Below are 13,134 nucleotides of genomic sequence, written 5' to 3' on the forward strand. Positions count from 1 at the left end.
CAGTGCCACATGATCCAATCTTTCTAATATGCTGATTTGCTTCTCAAGACGCATTTCTGATTATTATCAATGTTGAAAACAGTTGTGCTGCCCAATATTTCTGTGGAAACTGTGATAAATTTTTCCCAGGATTCACAGATAGAAAGTTCAAAAGAGCAGCGTTTGAAATAGAAATTTGTAATGCCTTTACTGTCGCTTTTGATCAATTTAATGTATTTATGAGTCTATGAACAAAACCAGTATTGATTTCAGCACATTGCATTTGAAATATGAGGTGAAAGTTCAATGTGTCAAACATATTTGTACACAGTCACCTTGTCACATTAAATCAGAAATAATTGGACAGGCGGCTGTTCAGACGTTTTATGTTGACACGCATGTAGCTGTTCAATCAACTAGTTAACAAAAGGTCAACCATTAATTCTAGTTCTACTTGCATTTGACATCTGAAAATGTCTCTCAAGACCTAAAGACGTGTTCCTGCCAGTAGAGTGAGAGCACACTTGTGAGATCAACTTTATGAATGTTGGAAAGCAGCTACTGAGTTTTCCAGATGAGACCTGGACAATTTCCTATTTGCATGTTAAAAATGTTTAAGAGTGCAATATTCAAACTACATAAATCTGAAATCGGTTATTAAAATACAGCAGAAGTGTGAATAAGAGTCAAATAAAAGTCATGTTTTAATACTGCTGTATCACCTGCTTCTTGAGATGCACTGCAGTAAGTTACTAAATGTAAAGTATTAACACTACATACATGTTGTCTATAATTATTAGTTTTTTTACTATTTACCTTGATATTTATTAATTATTTACTTTGTCGTGTATTTATATAAACAGAAAAAGTCCTCACATTCCTCAAAATCCAAATACCAGAATGGTTTTCTGTGAAATATGATTTTTCTATGATGGCAAAAAACAAACAAACAAACAAACAAAAAATCTAAGATTTCAAGATTAAAGTCATAATATTTTGAGAATAAAGTCAAAAATATAAAACAATAAAGTCAAAAATATAAAAATCATAGCAATATTAATGTCCTAATATTTTGAGAATAAAGTCATAGCAATACAATTTTTGTTTTCAGAGTAGGTGGTGGAATTTTCATATTTATTAACTTTACTTACGTGATATACTACTTTATTCTTGCTACAACTGTATTCTCATAATTTTTATTCTCAAAATAATATGACTTTAATCTCATAATCTTTTTCATTCTATATGGCACTAAAACACTATCATATTTTTCAAAGTTGGTAATTAAAACCATTTCTACTTCAGAATTTCATGTTTAATTGAATTTGCCATCACTTGCGGTTTCTTTGTAATTATTTCTGAAATTTACTAGCATTTTCTGAGTGAAAATTGTTTATAAAATGTCTTCAGTGTATCATGCTTGTACCCTAGTGAAAAATAAATATACTAAAATGTATTAAAAATACATTTATTTAATGCTAACTATACTACAAATACATTTACAATTTATGTACTTAATTAAAATACCCTGCAATTCTACTTTTAGTATACTAAACTGGTTTATTAAAAGTCTGCTAAAATTGAACGACTAATTTTGTACTAAATGCACTTTAGTTGTCTGAAAGTGGTGCTGAAGTCCAACTAAAGATATAATTAAGTATATCTGATTGTGCTAAAGTGGAACTATTGCAAGTATACTTTAGGTACACTATACATATGTTGCATTTAAAGACCAATATTATTTAAAGATCATACAATCCTCATCAATAGTGACATTAAAACATATTTTCTGCTTAAAATTAAGAAATGTGCATTGTGCATAAGTGGTACTCCAAACAAAGTTTAATTATAATTTTACATCAGTAAGTCTCGAACGATATGTCAGTATATATATTAATAGACTTGAACTATACTTAGCATAAAATAAATGCATTTTAAATCTATTACTTTTTTACTAGGGTATATTGATTTATTTTGTCCCCAACATACTGCACCAATTCAACTTTTCTGTGATATATATCACCCCAAAAACAAAAAAAAGAAAGAAGGAATTATGTTTTGCATACAGAAAATCACAATCATCAGAGTCTCCATCATCTCTATTTGTCTGTGTTCAAGAGCTGTTTAATGTTTGGTTTGCAAAGGTAATTAGATGAGATGAGGTTCCCCAGCAATTACAGCTCATCAATACAAAGAGCCTGATTACCAAAAACAAGCAGCACGAGCCACAAACACAAGTATAGATCTGTTTTAATGTCTTTATCGCTCTCGCTCATTGTTTAATTCTGCAATACTGATTTTAAAATTTAGATAAAGAAAAGGAGAGTCAGTAGTACAAGAAAATGGTAGAATGATTCCACTAAATGTCTTGATTGAATGCTTTTTAGAAAGTGTGGCAGCACTTTAAGTACGATACTAATCTACTATAACATCAGCTCAAAACTCCCTCTCCAGTTCAAACAGAACATTTATTAAAAATAAATTTAAAATCTTAATAATTATCACATTCAAACCACTATTATTCTAGCACTGATTATATACTAATGTAGTTTTTATTAATATTTAGAATTTTTTTATTTTCATTTTAGAAATGTCATCACGTGCTTTTGTCATTTTATTACTATTATTTTTATTATTACTATTTAGGTTTAATTTATTTTTATTTAAGTTTTAGTTTTCATTTATTTCCAGTAAGTAATTTTAGCTTAAACTTACTTCATTTAGTTGCCAAAGAAACAATTTAAATTTTTGTATAGTTTACGTTTTTTATCTAATATTTATATTTCATTTTATTTTATCTTCATTCATTTTAATTTCAGTGCAACGATAATAACCCTGATTACAACTATTATCTCATTAACATAAGCCCGCCCATATTTACATATCAGCACCTTGTTAATATTCATAAACCCTTGTTACTGTTGTCACATGTGAAAAGGCAAAGATACATTTATAAAATTGAATTCTTAAATGTGCAGTGGCAAAACTAGCCTCTTTAATTGTAATAGTGGAAAACGAATCATGAAAACAAAATTATGAAATTAAAACTAAACACTGACATGACGAGACTTCAGAGAGAGAAAAAAATGCTACAAAGGTGCAGAACATGATGTAAAAAGTCAGTTCTCTGTACAGCAAAACGCAAAGCTTCATGTGATAAAACGGATAAATAAATAAAATCCAAAGGCTGCGTCTCGCTTTCACAAGACAGGAATCTAGAGAATCTACTTCAGCATCTGACCTTATTCATAGAAATACAAGAATGAGACGAGAGCACAGAGCTATAAATCCAAAAGAATGCAGGCATCAATAAGAATCTCAACTCACCATTTGAGCAGTGTTTGTCTAGGCTGGCATTTTCTCTCTATCTCTCTCTCTCTGACATATAAGAGACAGCAACACTTCCTGTTTAAACAGGAAGAACAGGATGTTTGGGAAGCAGCAAAAACACAGGAAGAGTTCTATTCTGGTTAACACTCACGGCAGAGCAGCATCATTTACTCAAAAACATCATGGTCAGGTATAAATATATGCACTGGTAAAGTGTGCATGCAAATCTAAATATCAAAGAAATTACATAATTCAAAATGATTAGACTTTTAATTGAGTGACACACTGTGCAATGCAAACTTACAATGCTAAAATTTTAATGGTCTTTAAGATACCATAAAAGTGAATATGGTAAAACATTTTAAATAATAGATATTACCGTAATTCCCCATTAAACATGCAAATGAGCATTATCTAAATAAAAATGCCCTATTTTGTACACATTTGCAGAAGAGAAAACTAAACACTAGATAAAGCCAGAACCAAAATTCATTTTGTTGTCATATTAGTCTTAGAGTAAATATTCAATATTAGAGTTAGAGTAAATATTAAAATATAAACAAATATTGTCAACAGCCAAAAAAAAAAAAAAAAAAAAAAAAAAAAAAAAAATCATTTTCACAATGTTTTTAGGCATAAAATGTCATATAAATCAGGCAAATTATATATGAACAAGCCTGAAAATTGATAGTAATAAAACTGTCAAGTCTGGTGTATGTAAGTGCCGCTGAAGTGGAGCGGGAAAAAAAACAAGTCCTTTAAAGATATGTATTGAAATTGAAATCTACAGATGCACATAAATAAAGAAACAGAATAAAAACTTAAATGTGCATTTTCTTTCCACTACTTTCAACAATAAGCAAAACAGCCCCAAATCTCAAAAATGACCAACGCATAATAATTGTTTTGCCTGTAGTGTCATTTACAGTAAGCAAACTTTCTTTGCTTTTTGACTTGTTCTCATGAGATTCAGCACCACAGTCTCCTGTTGTTCTGAACTAATCCAAATGCATGGCACATTAACTCAATAAACTATAATCAAATGCAAATGCAAGGAAAAAAATAGATGCAATTGTTAAATGCACCAGACATCATTCACACTCTCTATTTTTGCTCTCACAACCATCTTTTAGAATGACATGATCTAGTACTTCAGCCAAGCACATTTATGTACCATCCAGAGGGCTAAAAGAGTGTTTTGGGGGGTTTGTACTGTAGAATTACTGCCAGGTCAAAGGGGACAGACAAAGCCACATCCCTCTGAGGTTAAAACACACAGCAGCTTTATACTCTGTCGGGACGCACACACTCCTGCTTTTAAAGTGGATAAAGAGGACTGCGTTCTCGTGTGTGTGTGTGTGTGCGTGTGTGTTTCGCCGCAGGTCTCTGGAGTGTGTCCCAGCTGTAGGGATTGAGGGAGCACCATTATGACAGATGTGAACCAAAAGTAGATTCAGCCGAGGCTTTTGAGACTCACATGCACTCAACAAAAACCCCCTCCATTATAAATCTCTCTGTATTAGAGCTGGGTTGGGTCATATGAAGTTTGTAGAAATGCATCAGCCGGTTGTGAATATGATATTCAGTTTATACATTGTTAGATTTTTCCATGAAGGCTGCTTTACATTAGTAACATATGAAGGAATAAACTCACACTATCTGTGTCATAATGTTATAATGCACTTTGGAGTTTTATATTTGATGTTTAAGAAAATTATGATTCATTTGTTATGAATAATCTGATTTTTAAAACAATCACTGAAGATGAAACACCTTTAATTTTTTAAGTATTTCATTCACTGGAGTATCCGAGAATAGGCATTACCACACGGGTATGTAATATATAAACCATTTTTCCACTGAATTTCTAGCACAAATCGATTGTGATACAATATGAGCCATTACCATGATATAAAATGACCCATATTGTGATATAAGATATCGGCCAAACCACTACCTATAACTAAATTTTATAGCAATACTGCAGGTCTGAAATATCCTGGTAATAGTTTACAGAATATCAGTAGAGTCCTCTGTGATGTGACACTGTTGAAATCGCAATACCTAGCTTATAACATTAAACAAAAAAAATAAACTCCAAAAATATATCTATATATACAATTGACTGCAGATTATGACAGCTGAAATGAACACTAGAGGCAGTAAAATACCAGCAACTTTCATTATACCTTTTGATGCAAATTATGATTACAGAAGCATATTATCAATTAATTAAGACTTATTTTGATGCAGTTCCTTGCATAACACTATAATATGACCTCAAAATCGTTTTACCATAATACATGATTTGTAAACTAACAGATTTTGATGTTTGCATCATGTAATTAACCCCATATAAGTGCTTTTCTGACATAGTAAACTTGCTCAGTAGCACACCTGATACAGTACTGAAGCTCAGGTTTGAGTTCTGTGAAACACTTTTGCTTTTGCTAACACTAGTTTTGCTACATTTTTTTCAAATGTACCTTTTAGCACAACTCGGTGAACATTTCATATCCAACCAATGTGATTAAACATTTTTATATTCATATTCATCTGTTTCCAACAAAACTGAAGTTCCAGAACATTTAAAATGCAACGTAATATTTTGCAGAAATGTTGCCACTATCACATATTTTCACTTCTGAGTCTGAGTTGCACAACAGTTTATTAAAAAAAAAAAAAAAAAAACACACACACACACACACACACACACACACACACACACAAGACTATTTTTAAACCAGTGAATTAAATGTTTTAATAAATTGCTTAGGTGTTTCAACCGTTTATTTAATTTTCATGTCGATCTTGAGGGACACAAACCAAAAGGTCAGATTATTCATAACAAGCAAATGAAGTCTGATGTCAGTGCAAAAACAGCTTCATATTATGAAACACTTGAGCTCAAAACAGCAAAACGAATATTATAAAACACATAGTTCAAACTCTTTGTTCAAACTTGGAAGAGCCACATTCAAAGAGCTGATATACACACACCTGTGACCATACATTAGATTAATTTTATATTAATGCCCCATATTGCACTGCTGCACATGCTGATCTGTATAAAATCTACTAAGTAAAATCTACTAGTAAGTAATATTATATAGTTTATAACAATATGGCAAGGAAGCTGTTTGAGTACATCTGTGTGTATGTTTATGTCAGCTGAGAGAGGACAAACATGAGAAAAGCATTTATATGATTTGCCTCTAATTGAGTATTTGGCCTGACAGTGCACTGACTGGTTTATTTGCTTGCTTGTGTGTGTGCGTGTGTTGGCAGAGCATGATTTAATAAGGCTTGCTGTGCTGTATTTGTGACATCCATGTCCTCTAAATGACTGCCACAGTGTTGACACGTAAACATCATAGCAGCGGAAGCTTTAGTCAAATGAATTCACTCCCTCCAGCTCGACAGATGTCAAACATACAAGATTTTGGACAAAAGCACCGATTTCACTGCAGGTTAAAGGAATAATTTACCCAAAAATGAAAATGTGGTCAGGATTTATTCACCCTGAAGCTATACAAGATGTAAATGAGTTTCTCATCAAATTTGGAAAAATGTAGCATTCCATCACTTGCTCACCAATAGATCCTCTGCAGTAAATGGGTGCCGTCAGAATGAGAGTCCAAACAGCTGATGAATGAGAGTCCAAATAGCAATAATCCACAAGTAATCCACACCACTTCAGTTCATTAATTAATGAAGTGAAAAGCTGCATATTTATCAAAACTAAATAATAATAATAATAATAATAATAATAATAATAATAAAGACTGCTGCTTCCGGCTAAAAGTCCATAATCCATAATAACTCTTCCTCCAGTGAAAAAGTCAAAATCCAGCCACATATTTGTTTAGAGCTGTTTTGGACTGTTTTGGCTTGTAAACCATGCTTGATCTTTGTAGATTTCTCTCCTGATTCAAACCACTTTATCACTGGAGAAAGCGTAATTGTGGATTATGGAATCGGATTTGAGTTAAAAATGTCTTAAAGGAGAAGTCCACTTCCAGAACAACAGTCTACAAATAATTTACTCACCCCCTTGTCATCCAAGATGTTCATGTCTTTCTCTCTTTAGTCGAGAAGAAATTATGTTTTTGAGGAAAACATTTCAGCATTTTTCTCCATATAATGGACTGATATGGTGCCCCGATTGTGAACTTCCAAAATGCAGTTTAAATGGGGCTTCAAACGATCACAAATGCAGTTGTGAATGATTCCAGCCGAGGAAGAAGGGTCTTATCTAGCGTAACAATTGGTTATTTTAATAAAAATAATACAATTTATATACTTGTTAATGTCAAATGCTCGTCTTGTCTTACTCTTCCTGGACTGTTTTTGTTCCAGTTCGTGACAGTTAGTGTATGTGGAAAAACTCCCATCTCATGTTCTCCCTCAACTTCAAAATCGTCCTTTATCGCTGTTTTACCTTTTTTGTTAAGGGTGTTTGATCTTCTTTGCATATTCACTTTGCGAAGACTGGGTCGGTACTTCTGCAGCAATGTAGGATGATTTTGAAATGATTTTTGAAGTTGAGGCAGAAATCTGTCTTGAGGCAGAATACACAGCGGTCAGGGAGAGAAAGGCAAGATGAGCGTTTGAGCTTAAAAAGTATTTAAATTGTTTTTTTTTTTTTTTATGAAAATAACAGATTGTTTCGCTAGATAAGACCCTTCTTCCTCGGCTGGGATCATTTACAACCACATTTAGGATTGTTTGAAGCCGCATTTAAACTGCATTTTGGAAGTTCAAAATCGGGGCACCATATCAGTCCATTATATGGAGAAAAATGCTGAAATGTTTCCTCAAAAAACATTTCTTTATGACTGAAGAAAGATTATGGCTGATGAACATTATGGATGACACGGGGGTGAGTACATTTTATGTGAGTCTTTGTTTAGGAAGTGGACTTCTCCTTTAATGATTGGTTTGTTTCTTACAAACTTTTCACTTCACAAGTTGTTAATGGATGGATTATTGTGGTTTTCATCAGCTGTTTGGACTCTCATTCTGACGCCACCCATTCACTGCAGATGATCCACTGGTAAGCAAATGATGGAATGATACATTTCTTCAAATCTGATGAAGAAACAAACTCATCTACCTTTTGGATGGCCTGAGGGTGAGTATATCTTCAGTTGAAATTAATTTTTAGGTGAACTATTTCTTTAAGTTTAATTTGACTTTACCATGACGACTACGAAAGAAGTAGACAAAGTTGTGCTTTCAGGTAGCTACAATGTCTTGGGAAAGTTATAGATATCCACTAGCTCTACATTCTGCTTGTCTTCAGAGTTATACCTATCAAAAATGTAGCATTTATTACTTTCAGGACAGATTTGCATCACAGATTCTGAACACGTTTGCCAATCAATCAAGCTTTCGACTATAACAGAGGCCTTGCATCGACGGCAGAAAAGGGTGAACTCATATACATATTTATCGAACTGAAAAAGCAGGGAAAACAAAACAGGAAATAACAATTTAAGCTTGTAAACAGCTTAACATCTGTGTAGGAGAGCCTTGTATGATCATCTCTCACACAACACACATCCTGTTCAACCTCCAGCAGAACATACATATTTATCAATGAGACGTTTACCAGCTAAAGGTCTGTTTGGAGGGTAACAGCAAAGCAAAAACACTTCAAGGCTTCTATGCTAATGAACATAATGGAAAGAGTGTATTAGCATCTCTAAAACCATATTCCCATGATTATAAATCAACCTCATTACAGCATCCTGCTTGGTGGTACTATTAGGTCAAACACTATGAACTATAGCAGCTGTAAAACTAGAAATATATCAGAAAATATCAGGAAAATGCTTGTGAAGAGATATTATTGAAAACAAGACTGAGATTGATGTTTTCTAGAAACAGAAGCTTTTTAAAACAGAAACATTTATGTTAAATTGATTCATTCTGAAATCTTAAAATTATAAAAGATAATTTTACCTTGCAGCATAAAAACTGATATTATCCGGATGAAGAAGTGATCATATTGTTTCACGCTCACAGGACACTTCAAGATCTGAGTGTGACCGTCATGTTGAGTTCAATCTGCTGTTTGTGCTCGAAGTGGAAATGGGCGCAAATTAATGTTTTAATTGAAGTTGTCCAGGCTAATTAGCACATAAATTGAATTTGCTTCAGGAGCCATGAAAACACTGAGAGAGACAGAGGTGCTGACAGGCCAAGGGATAATAAAAGCAGACATTTTACATACAAATGCTATAGAATAATCTCAAAATCAGAAGATTTTGAGATGCTCTCCAGCTGTCAGTCATTTGATGTGTGTATGGAGGGCGGAGTTTGGAAAGAATGGGCGGAGTCTTATTAAACCTTTAATATTAATTAACATGCAGTCTATTAACTTCACTTTAATAAATGTTTCTGCTTCAGTATAATTGATTAGTGCATGTTATAAAGGAAACAAATTGCTTTTATACTCTTTCAGCAAAATCTAATAAGTCTCTCCAAGATAACCCAGTACTTCATAAAATAACATAAAATAATATCAGTGAATCATACCACAATCAAATGTATATTATAAAATAATTTAAATCTGCTATTAATGTTTTATTTTTTAACAATTTTTAACGATTGGGGTTGAAAATGTATGATTTCTAGATGTTTTTAAAATACGTCTTTAATGCTCAAGCTGGATTTATTTGATCAAAATAAAAACAATTTACAATGATTAAACGTACTATATATAAATTACATTTGTGTAAAAAATTATGTAATTTCTTTAGGCTTTTTGATGAATATTAAGCTAAAAATAGTGCTGGCAATGATTAATCGTGAAAGTTTTTGTGTACATTATGTGTGTGTACTGTGTATATTTATAATGTATATATAAAGACACACACATATAGTATACATTTCTGTTTAGATTTATTCATATAATTCATATAAATATAATTAATATATAAACATAACATATTTTTCTTAAATGTTTACATTTATATATATATATATATATATATATATATAGTTTAAGTAAGTTTAATCATTGTAAATTGTTTTTACTGTATTTTTGATCAAATAAATGTCGCCTGAGGATTAGAGACTTCTTTTAAAAACATTAAAGAAGTCATAAATTTAAATGTTTTTATTTAAAAATAAATGAATTTATTTAAAATAGACATTATAAATGCCTATACTGTTACTTTTGATCAGTTTATCTCATCCTTGCTAAAAAAAAAAAGTATTAATTTATTTAATTTTTTTTTTTAAAGGAGCAAATCGGACGCCCCTTTTCCACAAGCTGATATGATTCTTTATGGTCTTAATGAGAAGTCTATAACATACTTTGGTTAAAATTTCTCAGTGATAGTGTAAAAACCCTTTTTACCTTGCCAAAATCAGCCCTGTTCAGAGTGAGCCATTCTACTGCATGTTCCTTTAAATGCTAATGAGCTCTGCTCACCCCACCCCTCTTTCTGTGGGGTGACAAGCCGCAATGTTTACTTTAGCCGCGAAACTTGCTAACTAGCACATTGTTAAGAAAAGCGATTTGCAAAGATGTAAAAACCCTTATACTCACTTCTGCTCTTTCATTTATGTAGAACGCCAGGCGCATTTCCTTCAAAAACTAAAGTAACGTTAATTCTCTGCATCTTCAGCGGCTCAGATGTCAGGAATAAATGACGACTGCTATGATCATTATTGCATCCAACAACACAGCACCTCAATCGCTCAATCTCGACACAATGACGGTCGGACTGTTCTCAGCACTCACTCAGCTCATTTAGGGCGGGTCTAAGGTAAGATGGTCATGCCAGTCAACTATCGCGGGAGTGGCCTTGGTCGGTATGACATCATCCCGACAAGAAGCTGAGAAAGGCCTGATTTGAAAAAAAGGTGGATTTTTTATTATTATTATAGGGTGGCTGTGTACACACACTGCCAACACACATTTATGTTCAAATAACATGTAAAAGTGAGTTTTGCATCCAATGACCGCTTTAAACATTTGTATAGTAGTGTATTCGGTCAGTAGTTGAATGAAAACAATCAATTCCTGATGGATGTTATATTCCTGAATACCCTGTTTCAATCAGAGACGCGTCACATTACGGAAGTTAAATGTTACAGGTTACATCTTTAAGGTTAAACGGAGGCACTTTATCTCTTTCAGAATATTAGTGTCTCTCTGATAGAGCGGAGCTGAGGTGACGTCTTATCTCTCCTCAACAGCTGGACTCAGACTGGCGTTTTATCATCATCCAACAACACAGGAAGAGTCCCCGGCCTTCAAGATTTCAGATATCTGCTTTGTTAGGTTAAGCTTGTATTCAATTAGGAGAACATGAAAGGAGAATGTAGAAGAAACGCAATGTATTTGTATCACTAAATGTCAGAGAAACCATACGCTGAAAGAAATGAATACAGAACACCTGCTTGCGGTTTTGTCACAACATTCAGTCAGCATGTACTGTATGTAGGAAGGAAGCGGTTCAAAGCGTCCTGACTGACGCGTCCTACTTGCTGTCCGTGAACACTTAGTGTTTTTCCTTCTCTCTCCGTCATGTACCCTGCCTGCGGGTTTCTCCGACGCTGCCGCGTCTCTGCGTGACACGAGGATGTTATTTGACATCCCGACTGTCAGCCAGAAAGTGAGTTTTACATGAATGTGGCCCAGCGAATAATTGCCGGTTTATACAAGAATAAATGCACAATTATGTAAACACGCTATGTAATAAATCTGTCATATTAAGCATTTGAGGCTTCCTTGAAAACTTTTAGGCTATACAAGTGAGAGAGGACGAGAGAGGGAATAAAAGGCTGGGCTTTTAAAGCTTTGGCTGGATTTGTCTCCAATAAGCCTGCAGCAGATTAAAGCATGTTAATGTAATGCTGCTTCCACACACTGGACGCATTCATGTGTGTTTGAATGACTACAAAAACATGCTGCAGATTTACTGAGAGGCTTCAGGCTAGCGATATTTTGTGGGAATACCACATAATTGGCATTGAAACATCACTGAAGTGCATGCATCACTATTATACAATATAATACATAAAATACACATAAAATGTGCTTTTAAAGACGTCTTTTATGCTCACTAAGGCATTTATTTGATCGAACATAAAGTAAAACCTGTAAAATTGTGAAATATTTATACAATTTAAAATAACTCTTTTCTATGTGATTATATTTTAAAATGTAATTTATTTCTGTGATCAAATCTGAATTTTCAGCATCATTACTCCAGTCTTCAGTTTCACATGATCCTTCAGAAATCATTCAAATATGCTGATTTGCTGCTCAAGAAACATTTCTGATTATTAGCAATGTTGAAAACAGTTGTGCTGCCCAATATTTTTTTAAAAACCTGACGCACATAATTTTTTTTTTTTTTTTAGAATACTTCGATGAGTAGAAAGTTCAAAAGAACGGCATTTATGTAAAATTTATGTATTTTTTGGAACAACATATAAGTACTTAAAATCAATTTAATGCATCCTTGCTGAATTAAAATATTAATTTTAACATTAAAGTATTAAAAAATCATACTCAGTGGTAGTTTTAATATTTGAGTATTACATGACTAAATTAGTTACAAAAAATAAAACTGTAAAATAAAAAAAAAAAAAAAATAAAAAAATGAAAGATATTTAAAAATTAAATTAAAACTAATGATAACTAATTGTATAATTATGATATACTGATCACAGTCAAACACATATCAATATTTTCTAAGAATGCGTATTAATATTTGCTAAATTAAGATTCATAGAAAAAAAAAAAACAACGAAATTAAATTTTTATGGAACTTGATAATACTTAATAGACAAATAGTGGCT

The 13,134-nt window shown here is 32.7% G+C and overlaps 1 protein-coding gene across 7 annotated transcripts in view; it reads right to left on the reverse strand.

Moving 5' to 3' along the window:
- The window catches only part of dlgap4b (discs, large (Drosophila) homolog-associated protein 4b), a 126,880-nt gene that overhangs the window by 73,717 nt on the left and 40,029 nt on the right, over window positions 1-13,134 (reverse strand). Inside the window, exon 2 of one of the 7 annotated variants that reach the window (XM_051112301.1) lies at window positions 3,307-3,384. The exons of the other annotated variants lie outside the window; for them this stretch is intronic. The gene's annotated coding sequence lies outside the window, so the exon portion shown is untranslated. The remainder of the gene's footprint in view (window positions 1-3,306; window positions 3,385-13,134) is intronic. 7 annotated transcript variants of the gene reach the window in all.

The sequence above is a fragment of the Labeo rohita genome, chromosome 6, assembly GCF_022985175.1.
Source record: "Labeo rohita strain BAU-BD-2019 chromosome 6, IGBB_LRoh.1.0, whole genome shotgun sequence".
NCBI lineage: Eukaryota > Metazoa > Chordata > Actinopteri > Cypriniformes > Cyprinidae > Labeo > Labeo rohita.